At 39.5% G+C, this 17323-nt stretch overlaps 1 long non-coding RNA gene across 1 annotated transcript in view; it reads right to left on the bottom strand.

Annotated features, from left to right (window-relative positions):
- Positions 1 to 2285: 2285 nt before the first annotated feature.
- LOC121488981 overlaps positions 2286 to 17323 on the bottom strand; it is an 88282-nt gene continuing 73244 nt past the window's right edge. Inside the window, exon 2 of the long non-coding RNA XR_005987225.1 lies at positions 2286 to 2486. This is a non-coding gene — a long non-coding RNA (uncharacterized LOC121488981). The remainder of the gene's footprint in view (positions 2487 to 17323) is intronic.

A 17323-nucleotide genomic window follows, 5' to 3' on the forward strand; every position in this document is an offset into this window, starting at 1 on the left:
AAACTGGGATGATAGCACAAAATTAAAAGGAAATAAGCCACAAGAATTAAGTCTGTACACTTGAACTTTGTCCATTTGCCTTTCCCAAAGCTACATGTAGCCTGCTTATCCTCTCCTCCTTCCATCTCTGTTGGCCTGTGTGTCTAGCCATGCTGGGCCAGTTATTTCTGTTCCCAATGTGAAGTAGTGAGGCCATGATTCAGTGAAAACACTCCTCTTTGGAAATACCCTCTGAAAATAAATCGGACATTTATTTTTTCAGTGAATGGCTTTATTTCCAAGCCTTTTCTGTCTTCTAGAAGTATAAGTTCCATTCGGGGTGTGAAATCCACTACAGTTCCATGGGCTTGCACTATAATCAGCCCCTGTTGTAAAATCTGCAAGAAGCAGGAGGCCCTTCTGTTCCCAGAAAGCTTCAGATCTGGATGGCATAAGAAGACAAGCAACTAAACATTTTATGGCTGTGCAAAAATCAAAGACCTTTTGTATATGACAGAAGAGATGCCACAGGGTTTTTAAATGTCATCTCATTTTGCTGAGCTGCTAAAGAGAAGTTGCAAAATGTATGTGCCTTATGCCTCACAAGGAGATAGAATCAGTGTCTTTGAACCAACAGTTTTTCAACTAAGAGAAAATGAGAAGCCAATAGCTTGGCTCTGGGTGCACCTGTGGGCTTCTTCTGGCACATGGACCATTAGTTCCAGCATGTTCAGGGCTGACTTTGCCTTTCTATCTACAAGAGATCGGCACCAAGGAAAAAGCACTGGGCAGGCTACAGGATACTACTTACTATAGTCATTCCATCCTCCACCCGAACATCCAATCTCATCTTAATGGATTTCAAGATTCTAACATGGTTGGACGGCCTGGTAGTGAAAAAAAGCTGGATAAGTACAAAATTATCCCCCAAATCAATTTTTCTTAAGAGGAGATTTCTTCATCTGAGTTAATCAAAAAGTAGGTAAATGGTAATTTGAGCAATATACTCCATGTTAGGCAAAGCAAATGACGTACTTGAAAAAATAAAAATAATTCCTCTACAAAGAATAGTCTGGGTAGGAAGGAAGAAGGAGAAAGAGGCAAAAACAGGGGAAGAGAAAGATAGATTAGGTGTAATACTACACACAGATTAACTTGTTCCCCTAACTCTGTCCCTCTCTTTATTGCACAACCATTGGTATGTGTGGATGACTATGAATGTGGGTGTGTCTGGGTGTATCTGTATGTCTGTGTGTACATTCATGTATGTGGGGGGAGGGAGAATGACTATGAGCATAAGATATATGCAGAGGGCACATAAGAGGGAGTGGGTATGGGTGAGGATGTGGAGGGTATGTGAATGAGGGCTGTGAAGCTGTGCTGTGAACTTGGATGGATTAGAGAAGCTATATATGGGAGTATGTAGGTGATATGTGTAAATTATAAAGGGCATTGTGCTTGGTGGGGTGGCAAGTGTAGGTGTGTGGACATAGGAGGGAAGTGTGGGCACGGAGCTCTGGGTACATGTGAAACGGGAAGGGGGTATGCATAGGGACTGTGTGGGGTATGGTGTATTAGAGCAGGATGGTGCATCTATGTGATTAAAGTGAGGTATGGGATTGTACGAAAAGCCAGCCAAGCCTCGCTTTTCCTCAGCTTCCTTGCCCCTGGGTCCTTGTGCAACACTTAGAGTGTCCTGTGCCAGAGATATCCCTGCATGCTTTCAATATTCGGTCCTTTGAAGCTGTTTCTGGATCCAAACCACACTTGGAATTCCACACCCATGTCTCCCTTGCTGAGACTCAGACGACTGCTTTGCTGTGATTTATGTGACAACAGAACCTTTATTTCCCCACTGGACTGATTTGGGGTGAATACCGCTGAGCCTGAATTCCGGCTGATAAATCATCTTCTTCATCAGGATCACCATCGTCGTCACCATCATCCCCATGTGTGGCGAGGCACTCGACAATTACAATGCATCATCATCATCCCCTTGCACAGCTACATAAGTCAGCTAGTGACACATTATCCTTTTTGAAAGGTTAATTCTGTAGCATAAAATACAGCTGGATCTGCTCATGATTCTATGCTAGTTGAGAAAAAAAACTAAAACTCTAAGACTGGAGAGCCCTAGAGATCTTCAAATCAACATATGATCTCCATTTCTTATCCAAAGCCGTAATCCATTCAAACATCTTTTTGTCTCTACCCAAACATGAAAATTATGTTAATTCAGCTTCAACTTATGTCCTCCTTCTACCACCTCCTAAAATACAACATAAATAATCCATTCTATTCCCCTGGATGGTTACATAAAGAAATATTACTTTTATTGCCTTTGTCAGTATGTGAATAGACGGATTACAACTCTGCTAATGACAATGACAATGCTGTGCATCCATTTTTCTGAATGGAACCCCACAGAGAGCAGTTTGTTACAGCTTTTGTCCCAGGGAAGGAGCATTTCGAAGGCCTCCATATTTCCGTTTCACCAACATCCATTCCTAGGAAAGCAAAAGAAGAATTTCTCAAGGGTGGCACAACAGGAGCATCGGGGTAATTTGCTGGCAGAGATATTGCAAGTGTGCCAAACCATTGATATTGAAGGCAGCGTTCAGTTTAGTTAGGGCAGGGAAGCCAGGGGCATTTCAGTTTCCACCTGATATTTTCTCCAAGGTAGGGAGAAAAGGAAAGAAACGTCCAGGAGGGGTGGACCCCTGCCTCTATCTGGGCAGTGAAATTTTCTCTGATCGCAGTGAAGTGAAAAGTTTGAGAGGCTATTCAAACATTCAGAGAATTCAGTCTCACTATTCTGGCCCAGTGAATTCTGTAATATCCTGTGTGAGGAAGAGGAGTGACAATATCCTCAGAATTTGCATCTGGATCCACCCAAATCTCTAACAGGCAAGAGGGAGAGCGGGTTCCATGCCTGAAGGGAAAGATCTGCAGCACCCCATGTGGCTGCTGGCCTAAGTTCTGAAAGCCAGAGGGCTGCTTAGCTCTTCCAGAGACCCATATGGCAGACTATGCCACTGCGGTCTTCTGGTAGTGACCTCAGGCCATGACTAGCGCAAGCACAGATGCCAAAGCATCACTAAAGTTGGATTCATCCTTGCCATGGGACTGGGGCTGAGAATATTATGACTGAATTGAGAAGACAAGATCATTTGGTTATAATGTCCTGTTGACAGGTTGGAATACTATTTTTCCCTTGTGGAATTATTTCAAAGACTGACTTAGACTTTACAGAGTAACAAAGTTAGTTTCAGGTATACAATATAGCAATTCACCATTTCTATACATTACTCAGTGCTCATTCCGACAGGCGACCTCCTTAATCCCCTTCACCTATGCCACTCATCCACCCATACATCTCCCCTCTGATAACCAGCAGTTTGTTCTCTATACTTAAGAGTGGCTTTTTTGGTTGGGCTCTTTGTTTATTTGCTCATTTGTTTTGTTTCTTAAATTCCACATGTGAGTGAAATCATAGGGTATTTGTCTTTCTCTGACTAGTATTATAACCTCTAGTTCCATCCATGTTGTTGCAAATGGCAAGATTCCATTCTTTTTATGACTGAGTAATATTCCATTGCATATAGATACCACATTTACTTTATTCATTCACATGGAGTAACAATAACTGTCTGGTTCATGTATGTGGCTACAAACAAAATATGGACACAAAATGTATCAGAGGCTATGTTTGAATGCCATCCATCCATTCATCCAGGCACTCCCAAGCCTCTGTGGAGAGATTGTGATGGCCAAGCATAGGTCTTAGAGTTGGGCATCCAGAAATAACCAAACTAGACCCCAACAAGAAGTTCAAAATCTACACAGACAATTCAACCAACAATGAACAAATAGCTCAGTGCTTTAAATGCAGCTAAAGGAACGGAGTGAAGGGCTACTGGGCAGAGTCTGGGTTGGGGTGAGTACTTCTTTTGAAATCACAATACTTGAGCTGAGTCATGAAAGATATGCAGGAGCAGTCTGGGGATATGGGAGCAATTCTCCATTTGCAGAGTCCGTGGTTCCAGAATATCCCCTTACATGATCACCAGAGGGAGCAGGGCCTGGGGAATGTTAGGCCAAATGTTTCACACAGGAATCAGTGAGACCTCAGAAGAAATTTGACTTCCCCATATTGTACTGTAGAACTCTTAGCAAATACCTTCTCTCTCTCTCTCTCTCTCTCTCACACACACACACGTCAATCATTTGTTTTACTCCCTCTTCCTAGAAAGTAGAGAGAGAATGCTGTGGGAAATCTGAGGCAAGATTAGTTTGTTCTTTGTGAGGTGGGAGAAAGGGATAAATGGTACTCTTTTTTTTTTTTTTGGTCTGCCGATGCCAGTCCTGGGGGTATACGCTGCATAATTCATGTTAGGCTTTCCTGGAAAAGAAAATCACCTAAAGACTGTAAAATCTTGCATTGTATTACTTTTCAAGGGATTAAGCACCATCCTGTTTACAGGCATATAAATTCCTCCCAGTTCCACACTTTGTATCTGTCATTAAGCTAGCTACCCAGTGCCAGCTACAGTCCTGAGACACAGACCCACTTTAGATTTAGTGTGGATGGCAGTACATGCAACACCAAAGTAGGGTACAAAGTACAGAAAACCAGAAATCTGTGGGGATTCCGTGCCTGCCCTTCAGCAGGGTAGTTAGTTATCAAGACTTCTATTCATGGTGACTGTCATATAGATACCTACTAATTTTACAAGACAGTGTCAATGTCAACCTTCCCAGCTCTTGCACCCAACTAAACCTTCCCCACCCATCAAGATCAATGAACGTTTTCAATGTCCCTAAGAAGTCATTAATTCACTTTTCCCCTAAATTCTACAACAAATGAAGTGTGTCGTACCAATTTAGCCCTGAATTATATTCCCTGTATTGTTGCTGCCTGTAAAATGGAAACTTGACCTCAAAAGTAGATTTTAAGGCCCCTCAAGAAAAAAGAATAACTGTCTTATATGGCACCTGGACCTTTCACACTATTATCAGGGGTCGTTCTGCCCTCAAATTCCTGGTTTCTGCCTATTGGATTTCCCCAGGTGAATGGTCTATAAGAACCAGAACACCTGGTTTTACACCTGATGGTAAAATCATCTTTCTACCAAAATAAAGTCACTCAGGATGAAGACTACCGAGTTGGCTAACAAAAACAAGGTCATGGAGCACCTGGGTGCCTCAGTTGGTTAAGTACCTGTCCTGGGCTCAGGTCATGATCAGGGTCCTGGGGTTTAGCTTCCTGCTCAGTGGGAGTCTGCTTCTCTTTCTCACTCTCCCTCTGTTTCTTTCTCTCTCTCTCTCTCTCTCTCTCTCTCTCAAATAAGTAAATAAAATCTTAAAAAAAAAGAAAGAAAGAAAACAAGATCAAAATATTGTCTATAAGAGACACACCACTTGACTGGATGAGCACTGGATGTTATACTATATGTTGGCAAATAGAACTGCAATAAAAAATATACAAAAAATAAAATAAAACAAAACAAAATAAAAATAAATAAAATACTGGTTTTACACAGTAAAAGAAAGAGAGACACACACACAGACACACCACAAACAAAAAACACACAGGTTCAAAAATAAAAAGACTATCAAAACATACACTGTACAAATCTAAGGGAAAAAGCTGAGATTCCAATCGTAATATATGAAAAAAATAAATTTTAAGACCAACAAAAGTTATCAAGAAATATTTAATAGGAAGAAACCTTCATATGATATTTGCTTTAAAATTTGCTTTTTCAGGTATGCTCTTAAGAAAATAGTCTCAAAATACAAAAGTCAGTAACTCACAGAAATATAGGGGTACGTAGTTAGATTACCAAATATAGTTGAAGATTTTAACTCATCCATTTCAAAGCAAGTGGAAGAAAAATAAGAAATTTTAAAGAGCTGAAAAATACAATTAATAATAGCAAAGAAACAAAAAGTACATCTTTTTTGAGAGTAGTAACATAAATAGAACATGTAATAAGTCAGAAAAGGAGGTCTCAATAAATTCCAAAGAAGAGACATTATACATACTATGTCACTGATTTTATTCAATAAAAATAAAAATAACAAACCAAAAGCTAAAAAAGATCCTATACATTTAGTAACATAGTCACAACTAACAAAATAATTCATGGTAAAAAAAAAAAAGTAATTGAGAAATATTTAGAATAAAATGTTAATACAAACACCCACAGAACTAAATTACAGAGAAATTTATAGTTATAGATATTAGAAATTCACCTCCAGGAGACAAGCTATGAGAGACTCCTAACTGGAAAATAAACAAAGGATTGAGGAAGGGCAAGTGCCTGAGGAAATGAGGTAACTGAGTGATGGGCACTAAGGAGGGCACTTGATGGTATGAGCACTGGGTGTTATATCATATGTTGGCAAATTGAATTTAAATTTAAAATAAATAAATAAATAAATAAATAAATAAATAAATAAATAATTTTTTTAAAAAGGTTAAAAGAGAGAGAGAGACAGGGAATGTTTTGGTATTAGTTACTTCTCTTGTACACACCCTACAGTATTTATGGTATTTTTTAATGGTATTTTTTAGGATGCTTTCCCCATCAATTTTGCAGTTAGTGGGCTTAATTTTTTTATTTAAGTGTCCTATGTTTAAAAAATATATAGTTTTATTATCAGAAAAAAAAAAAGAAATTCACCTCCATACCTAAATGAGAACTAGAAACTTGCAGAAACCTCATGTTTCTGAAGACTTAATTTAAAAAAAAAAAATCAATTCTCTATAAATGATTGATTTGGGACAATCTCAATCATAATTCTCCAAAAATTATTTTTATCTCACCTGAGAAAATTATTTGAATTGTTATCAATATGCAAGTATCTCCCCAACATTTTCAAATGATAAAAAGGGCCTTGCTCCATCAGGTGTCAGAGAATACCAAAAAGTCCTGGTAATTGAAGCAGTGTTGGGTGGGTTTAAGAATAGACAAATCTATGAATGGAGAGAAAAAAAAAGCTTTAAATATGAAAATCAATACAATGGTCATTAGTGCTATCCAACAAAAACTGTACAGGTATCAATGCACTGTCCCATCCTCCTTGAAGTTAGGTATGATCCTGTGACTTTCTTTAGACAATGAAATGTCCAAAGTACATTTCAACCTATGTAATTTCCAGGTGGAAGCTTTAAAACCCAAGGCTTCATGTACCCTGCTTTTCCCTCTCCAATGTAGTTGCTGTCATCTGCATCTCTTGCACTCCCAGTGCCTGAGCAAGAGTGGAGCAGAGCCCACAGCCAACTCGTGGTGGATGTGTAACATGAGAAAAAAAACACATCTTTTCTTTATATGCCATTAGAACTTGGGTTATTACTATTACATAAGCTAGCCTAGACTGATAAAGTGGTCTTTCCAATTATCTTTTCACTTTTATATTCTCTTACAGTATTTGATATTTTGATATATGACAAATGTATTTAGACTTCCTTCTAAAATTATAAAAAAAAATTGTTACCAAAAGCCAATTAAAAACAAAAAAATTAGAGAGAGGCTATTTCCATGTTATTGTAATAATTCATTCTTTTGATTTGAAGTTCTCCAATTGTAGTTTTCACTAAAACAGTGCTTTACAGAAATTTAGAGACTTTGAGCCATCTGAGAGATCGAATCTCTTATCCTAAAATAAAACAAGCAATAATCCTATTTCCCACTCAAACTTCTTAATGTGGGGGGATGTTAGCAGACAAATAACAGCTGACCAGCAGTGGGGGGCGGGAGGCATAATCTGCAGAACTGCTGCTTCATCTACAATGTTTCAAATAAGGAATGGGAATGATTATGAGCAACCTCTTCTTTGCTAAGCTGTCATTTTTCAGAGCAAAAGCTAAAGACATCGAGCTGATAACAAGAGCCAATTATCCAGGGAATCCCTCAAAGAAAAAATCGCCCATGATGGACCTGACCTCTAACCATCACTGAAACTCTGCTTAGAAGAATTCTGAACATGTATAATAACAAAGACCAAGAGTTTTTCTTTTCAGTGCTAATGTTGTGAAACTGAACAAATTATGGCCTAAAATTTTCATAATGCATTCAGTTAACTTAGAACAATATCTCTTTTTATGATGTCTCTCATTAGATTATTCTTTGGCTTGTCAATATTAATATCTCAAAGCTATTGGTCCCAAACCAATTTGTTTAAAATCCAGCTAGATGGTCATTGTAGTATACAAATTCCAAATTCTTATGGAATATGATAATGTGCAAATATTGCTACAACAAAGAAGATCAATTGAAGGTAAATACCACTGAGCAAAGAAATCTGATGCCCTTGCTCATGGCCCATCTATTTAGGCAAAATGACAAGAATGCTAGAAAAGTCTTATTCCTCAGCATGTGCCATAAGAATTGGAAGAAAGCTGGACACGTGTAAATCCTGATTCAAGCACTTTGTGAGTTCTTCATTAATATACAGAATTAGTGTATTATTGTCATTGTACAAGAATCATCTGGAATCTCAACCATGAGAATTGGAAAACTAGGCTTGGCTATTTCCTAGGTACAATTCTCTCGAGATTCTCCAAACAAGGCTCGGAGACTATCTGTAAGACCTTTCCAGAAAATTCTGTTCCATCTCATTATGTCTGAATGGATTCTAGAGCTGACATCATTTCTCTTTGCCTGGTCACTCTGGTTTCTTCACAGTTAATTAAGATAAGTTACTACGAAAGCCTGGAGAGAGGCAAAAGTGTTCATGGCACAGGCACTAAACAAGATTAGAAAAATGAACGTTCAAAATGGCCATTTAATCTTGAAGTTATACTACAAGGGAAATGTCTGTGATTCCCAAGTGATATTTCACAGATGTCTACGTAGGATAATAGATGGGGTAAAGAAGGCAGAATTGACAAAAATTAATGGAGTTGTTATCACAGACAGCCAGCTCTTTGACTTTGGATCGGATTTTTCTTTCCCTGTGGCATATGAGGCAAAGGCAACCAGAGAAGAGTGGAAAGAAGGTAATTCACAGTCATAAGTTTGAATTGTTGTTGTGACTCTGAACAGGACAGTTTACTCTTCTTGCGCACTGGTCCTCACCTATGAAGCACATATAATGATACAGACCTTAAAAGCAGTTGTACAGGGATGCTTGGATGGCTCAGTAGGTTAAGCATCTGACTCTTGGTTTCCACTAGGGTCCTAGGATCAAGGGTCCTAGGATCAAGCCCCACATTGGGCTCTATGCTCAACACAGGGTCTTCTGGAGATTTTCTCCCTCCCCATTTGTTCCTCCTCCTGCTCTCTCTCTCTCTCTAAAATAAATAAATAAAATATTTTTTGTAAAAACAGCAGTTGAACAGATTAAACAAGATTACAGGAAAAATCCTTCATGAATGGCAAAGTGTTCTCCAATTTGCAACAAGAATCTTGTGGAGTCTATGGAAGAATCCTAATACCAAGAGCTGCTCCACACTCTAGGCAGTAAGTTAGGCATTCCCGCAGAAAGGATGGACAAGTGAGAAAAAGACAAACTCAGAGTCCACTGCAAGGGGATCAGGATCTCCAGCAGTGCTGTATGGCAGGCAGCAAGCCGGGCAGTCTAGCACATTCTACCTTCTGAAGTCAGAAGCAAGGCCAGCAGACACTCGTCTTCCTTCAACATACCCAGCCCTGAATGGCAGTGTTCAATATTGCTGGTTCTTATTGATCCTTCCCTGGTCTACACTCATTTCTCCCTTGTTTTCTCATTTCACATCTTAGTGCCTTTCTGAATGATTTGATCGGTAAATTATTCAGTGGCAACCATCAATTATTCTATTTCATCAATTTCACAATCACTGGAGGAAATTGTTCAAAGCTTCTCTGACTCAGCTGCTGTTTGCTGTGTACCTGGAGCCCCTACCAGAACATATCTTCACTAGGGGTCAGCCACATAGGAAAGCCTCTGTTCGGCCTCAGCTAGTTACCAATGTGATGTGAACACCTAATCAGAAGCCATGTTTGCTGTTTGCCTTGGCTAACCAACATATACTGATTCTAGAACTGAGGCAGAAAATGCTCAAGATGAATCTGGAGCATCTTGTAGTGCCAGAAAGGCAGGAAATACTTAAAAGAGAGAGAGCTAAGGAAGGGTAAAAGAGGGGCACCCAAGTGGCTCAGTGGTTGAGTGTCTGCCTTTGGCTCAGGTCGTGATCCTAGGGTCCTGGGATTGAGTCCCACATTGGGCTCCCCACAGGGAGCCTGCTTCTCCCTCTGCCTATGTCTCTGCCTCTGTCTGTCTTTCATGAATAAATCAATAAAATCTTTTGAAAAAAAGAAAGAGAGGTGTTGAATGTCAAAAGAACACAAAAGCCAACTGAACGCATTCTCAGAGGCAAGCTTTAACAATTTAATTTGAGCAACAAAATAAAGTCATATTGGATATAAATCCAAGTATAAAATAAATATTCATGAGCTGATATGAATAAATGATTAAGTAAATAAACAGAAGTGAGGAGAAGAAATATCTCTCCTGAAAAGAATTCCAAATAGTTTCTGTAGACGCTCCACCTCAAGGGGTTAGAATACAACCTCCCACTCTAACAGTGGGCTCTGGTCAGAACATCCTTCCAAAGCAGACTGCATGCAAAGGGAGGAAAAAGAATAACTTTACAGTGAGAAAGCTGAGAAACATGTCCTAGGCCACGTCATCAAAGTCAACATCAACAGTGATGAGTCATGTTGATGGCACATTTTACCTTTTACATCATGAGATGAAAATGACTTTACCTTTATGGTCTCCCTCCATAAAACCCATAACTTGGATCTAACCATGAGGAAAATATCAGATGAATTCCAATTGAGGGACAGCCTACAAAATACCTGACTGGTAGTGTTCAACAGTGTCACAGTCATCAAAAACAGGAAAATCTGAGACATTATCACAGCCAGGAGGACCCTAAGGAGACATGATAACCAAATGTAAGTAGGAACAGAAAGGGAATGTTAGGTGAAAACTAAGGAACAGAGCAGGAAAGTGTGAGGAGGAAGCAGGAATGACCATTAACCATGGTAATAGTGTGCCAGGAGCTGAGAAGAATGGCTGACTCAGCCCTTTGCTCCCCAAGACAACAAACCAAACAAATATAACACTTGTAAAACTGAAAGGAAGTACCTGAAGAAGTTAGTTATCCTGAGAAGGGAAGCAAGAAGTGTCAGTTATATCTGGAAAGACAGCTCCCATGTGGCCACCAAGCAAGCACCAAAGGCCTTGGGTGAGGCCTCATTATATGTAATCAGCCCTGGAGGGAGTGGCAGACACAACACATTTAACTGGGGTATAGTGGGGGATCCCTGGGTGGCTCAGCAGTTTAGCACCTGCCTTCAGCCCAGGGCGTGATCCTGGAATCCCGGGATGGAGTCCCACATCAGGCTCCCTGCATGGAAGCTGCTTTTCCCTCAGCCTGTGTCTCTGCCAATCTCTCTCTCTCTCTCTCTCTCTCTCTCTCTCTCTCTCTCTCTCTCTCTCTCTCTCTCTCTCTCTCTCTGTCTCATGAATAAATAAATAAAATCTTTAAAAAAAAAAAAATAACTGGGGCATTGTGGGCCCATGCATCAACATCTTTGAGAGGATCCCCAGGTGATTCTGAAATTCAGCCATGGTTGAAAGCACACCACAAAACTGTTTCAAGAGTGCCAACGGGAATTTGTGAAATTCTGTAGCTTTCAGCATTTGGAGTTTATGAGGTCTTGTGGCCACCAATCCTGCCATCTTGACAGGCAAGTGTCCAACAACAAGGAAATAGACAAAAGAGAATGTGAAGATTAATCAAAAGGGCCAGGGACTGGAGACAGTGGAGAAAGAGAAGGAGAGAGAAGACAAATACCCAGACCCTTTAATTATTTGTTAATACTTGCAGCAAACCCCTCTACAAGATGCCATGGAGCCCAGTTTGGAAAATCATACCATTTGGGATAGATCACTCAGGCAACTATTTACAGAAAAGCTGAGGAGTCATCAGTCTCTTTGTTCTCTGGGCTAATTTCTTCCAAGAGTAGAGGGAAAAACAACAGTAATGGCCTCCCTCAGAGGCCCAAATTGAACAACTTAAAACCAGTATCACAAAAGCAAGTTTTGGGAATAGAGGGCTGTTCCTGGAACAGCTCAGACCACTGAGGTAGACCTTCGGTCTACACACATGCTTCCCAAAAGGAGCCCTTACTCTGGCTAGGGTTGAAAACTACAAATTTGCTTTCAATATGGCAGTCCAGATTAGAAGCTGGCCTAGGGACACACACTCTGGACTAGGGACATTTTTATTTCAAGGGTGAACTGGTTTGAGAAAATATTTTACTAAGATGCACTCTTTTCAGGGAGAAGTGCTATAAATAGATAAGGACATCTATTCATACAGCACTTGACTCAAGTAGATTAAAGAAGAAAAATATGATCTAAATATACATAATATCTAGCATAAGTGGGTTAATGTTCCTAGCATAAGTAGAGAAAATGTTAAAAATTAATGACATTCTTTTGATAAAATACTAAAATACAGGAATAGAGGAAAACTGTTTTACCATAATAAAGGCCATCCATTTCCATCTAAAAGCTATATCCATGGTAAAATAAATTTGTCTGATTCCACTATTATTAGCATTGTAAAAATTCTGTTCACTGAAAGCAAAAATGAGATAGCATGAACAATTAGATGATTGAAAAATAAGTGATTAAAAAAAGCAGGGCAGTATGATTTTATAGTTAGATAATCAAAGAGAATAAGCTAAGAAACTGTTGTAACAAATAAAATTTTACAGGTAACCTGGAAGAAGATAAATACACACACACACACACACACACACACAGGCAAGCACGCACACTCCAATTCTCGTTGTGCAGCTGAAGTTTTAACGAGGGAAAGAAAACTCATTCACCTGAAAAATATGTGTGGTCTACATGAATAACTCCACAATACTTTAATAAAAGACAAAAATGAAGACTTGGGTCAGTGAAAAAGAGCATCTGGACTCAGATGGGAGACAACATGGTATAAGAGGACCAATTTTCCCAAATCATTTACCTTTCGTGTAAATTGAATCTAAATCCCAACATCACTTCTTTACTTGAAAAATTGCTCTAAATGGCACCAGGAAGAAAAACTTACAGAGTACATATAATTTTGAAAATGTATAACAAAGAAGAAACAATCTTATCAGATAGCGGTGCATAGTACAGAAAAATAGTACTGAAAATTGTTTGATACTGGCACAAATTGGACAGATGGAGAAAGTGAACAGAAGAGTCACTTTATAACCAAGAGAAGTGGTTAACAATTCACACAGGCACACAGATTTAGTCAACAACTGTTAACAATTTGGAGAAATAGACTTTCATGTCATACTTACACGAAAATAAATATAGCACTATACCAAGCACACAGTTGACATTCAATATTTATTAATTGTGAGAATTACAGACAGAATTTAAAACTGTATTTTTTATAAAAGGATATTATATATGATATCTCTCAGACCTCTGGAAAAGGATAATTTTCTATCCTAGAAGATATGAAGACATGGACAGATCTCCTCCTAGGAACAGAAGCTACATAGCAGTAGTGCTTAGGTCATAAATATTTCTGGCTTTCTCTCTGTCTTCAGTAAATGTTTATTAAACTGAAATGGCCTTGGAGTAGCATAACAGCAATAAATATAGCAAAAGGGCCACGGAAGGTGAAGTGGGCATCATAGGAAAATTATGGACATGAACTTCTGCTGAGCTGCTACTGGTCCCACTACACAGGGCCTGCCTGGGGCTTGATTCTGTGGCTGCTAGGGTACAGGACCACCACTGAGGAGTCTCAGCCTGGCGATGGGTCACAAGGGAGCTCGTGCCACAAGCTAGTCACCTTCCTCTCTCCGGTGGCTGGCCAGAAGCCCTTCCTCAGCCATTCACTTCTGTCTATGGAAAATTTTCTGCTGCTAATAATAAAAGCCATAATATTAGTTCTTTAGAACAAGGTAACATTTTGCAGTTTATAACATGCTTTGATATGAAATGGTTTCATATTCATGCTAACCTTATTATTACTATTATTCATCCTTAATAAGCCTGAGGGGACTGGAGGCTGTGCTCTCCTAAAAACCATGACCAGAACTTGTTGTGGTCAGGGCTCATGGCCCAGTCATCGGACTGCATGTGCGATTTTTCCTCTGCTTTCCCTCATTCATTGCTTTCAAAAGAGTCATGGGAGACAGAGTGGTCAACTGAACCAAATGTGTCATTGAAAGAACTAGTGCATAGTAGCCCAAGAAATAGTACAGGCAGATGCCCTAAGACATAATTCCACCTCTCCTCATTTAAGAGATTTTACACATGTCTATATTTATATATATATATATATATATATGTATATATGTATGTATATATATACACACACATATGTCTATATTATATATATACACAGCTTCTGGCACTGCACAAAAAGCAGGCTCTGCCGGTTTAAATGGGATTTACCTCTTAGAGTTCAATTACCAGTGTGTGGAATAGGCTTCAGAACTCAGAAAAGTGATAGGTCTATAAAAGGGCATGAATGTAGGTATTTCCTGAAGTGATGCTGCCCCATTGTCTCCGACAAAATGAGCTTTCATTGATTCACACATTCATCTCTTTGGAAAATATCTATTGGGAACACTGGCAATGTGGCAGACACTGGGCAGCATCACAGTTGTGCATATAGCTCCACAAAGTTCATGCACCCCAGTTAAAAACCTTTATCTAGAAAGTGCAAGTATCTTGTCCTCATCAAAGTGATTGAAGAGAGGATTAGCTAAGCATTGATGTTTGGTAACAGCCTCATACATTAACAAATGGGCTTCTGGGTAGACAGTCTAATCATCTGGAATCAGTTTATTTACATAAGTGATTCTGAATTAATTAGCTAATGATGGAACTGACTTCTGGTCATGTGTGGTAGGTAGAAGGTAGGAGTTAGTTCAAGCACTGCTGCTATAACTTGGAGCTAATGTATAACCACCCAAACTACCCTAATATACATGCCTCCCCTTGAGCACTTCTGTTCTGTTCTGCCTCGTGGATCTATTTGAAGTTTCACTATCTGAAATTTGTTTGATACTGGCACAAATTGGACAGTTTCACTATCTGAAATCATGGTCTGACACTCCAAGGAGCCAGAGTACAAAATTGCTTATTGGCAAATGTTTGGTCTCTAATCAATAGTTACTAGCCAACACAAAATAGGGGTGTCTATCCTTGTACTTCACCTTTAGAACTTGTCATTATGTTGAAAAGCAAACACTGCATGGCAATCTTCCAAAAGCATCCTTGTGACCATCACCACCTCATGAACTTTTCCCCAAATTGATAGACCTGTGGAGCAAATTTGGAAAGAAGGAGCCAGGGAGTTAGCTGACTAGAAAGAACCTAGGAGCTAGAGTGCAAGTGGATCGGGGAAAGTCCCAGGATTCACTGAATAGAAGAGGACAGACAGAGTCCTTGTGAGGATGGACTAGGCGAGCAGCTGGAAGAGAAGCAGAAGCCCCATGAGCCTGTTGGAGAAGTGGAAACAGAAGTCTGGGGCCCACTATTGATGAGCAATCCATTCTGCGTGTGGTTCAACCTGAATTAGGAAGAGCTGGGGCAAAGTGATAGGGATATGGAGATAAAGGTCAGCCCATCTCAGAGGAGGACAGAATTAAGACTGTCTCTCACTGATGATAATTAGGGAGAGAGATAGAGGAACTGGGTTGGAAAGGGCTGGATTTAGAAGGTAAACCAGAGGCTCTGGCATGAAAGAATCATTTTTTAAGGTCTAGTCTAGAGTAGACATAGTTGCCCTTTGAATCCAGTTGAATATGATTTACATTCTGACAAATATTGTGCTGGGATAAAGGAGCTTTGTTCATTCAAGACAAATGGCCATAGATAATGGCTCTCAGTGCTTCGTGTGAAGCATTGGATTTGGTACAGAAAGACACCAAGTGTTCATTAAATATTTATTAATTAATTTTTGTATCTGCTAGAAAGGACCTATCTTTCAAATGGTTTTTACCTCATGATTATCTGACACTCTTATTTAAGTGGAATAAGAAGGAAGGGAATAAAAATATTTTTTTATTTTGACCTAGATAATTTAGATTTTGTTTAGACCTTCTTGTTCCAATTTTTTCATTTACAATGTGGCAGGCATTACATGTCACCTCATTTAAGACATTATTCAAATTCTCCTTTTCTAGAAATTATAAAGCAAAATATTCAAATCCCCAGCATCACTGGCAGGTCAGGATGATCATGTCCCTCAGGTAAATGCAAGAAGTTTTGGCAGAGGAGAGGCTGTGCCATTCCTGAGCCTTAGGCTGTCACCTCGCTCTAGATTTCTTACAATATGAGAAACATTGACCCATTTGCTAATTTGACTCATTGTCTGATTTTTCTATACCTTGTGGCTCGGTGTATTCCTAATTGTTACAGATAGTGTCTTAATCAGTTCAGGCTACAATGGCAAAACATCACAAACTAGGTGGCCTAAACAACAGAGATTTGTTGTCTTGCACTTTTGGAGGCGAGAAGTTCAAGATCAGAGTGCCAGCTCAGTGCAGTTCTGGTGAGGGCCCTCTTCTCACTGTGTACTTACATATCCTACACAGAGAGAGAATCCTTGTACCTTTTCTTATAAGTGCAATAATTCCACCATAGGAGTCCTACCCTCATGACATTATCTAAACCTAATTACTTCACAAATACCCCATCCATCCCCAATACCATCACTTTGAGGATTAGGACTTCAACATATGAATTTGGGGGAGACACAAATATTCAGTCTATAACATCCACTTCTCATGGCTAATTTTGTATGTCAATTTGACTGGGTCATCAGGTACCTAGATATTTGTAAAACATTATTCTGGGTGTGTCTGCTGTGAGAGTGTTTCTTTTTTTTTTTTTTTTTAATTTTTTTATTTATTTATGATAGTCACACAGAGAGAGAGAGAGGCAGAGACACAGGTGGAGGAAGAAGCAGGCTCCATGCACCGGGAGCCCGACGTGGGATTCGATCCCGGGTCTCCAGGATCGCGCCCTGGGCCAAAGGCAGGCGCCAAACCGCTGCGCCACCCAGGGATCCCTGTGAGAGTGTTTCTGGATGAGAATAGTATTTGGATCAGTGGACTGAGTAAAGCAGATTGCCCTCCCTAATGGGGGTGGGCCTCACCCAATCAATTAAAGGCCTGAATCAAACAAAAGGCTAAGTAAGAGGGAAATCTTCCTGCTGACTATTTAAACTGGGACATTTGTCTTTTTTAATACCCAGGACAAGTGAGAATTTTACTTTGCTATTTATTGTCAGAAAAAAAATCTTTGT

Source organism: Vulpes lagopus, chromosome 4, assembly GCF_018345385.1.
Source record: "Vulpes lagopus strain Blue_001 chromosome 4, ASM1834538v1, whole genome shotgun sequence".
Taxonomy (NCBI): domain Eukaryota; kingdom Metazoa; phylum Chordata; class Mammalia; order Carnivora; family Canidae; genus Vulpes; species Vulpes lagopus.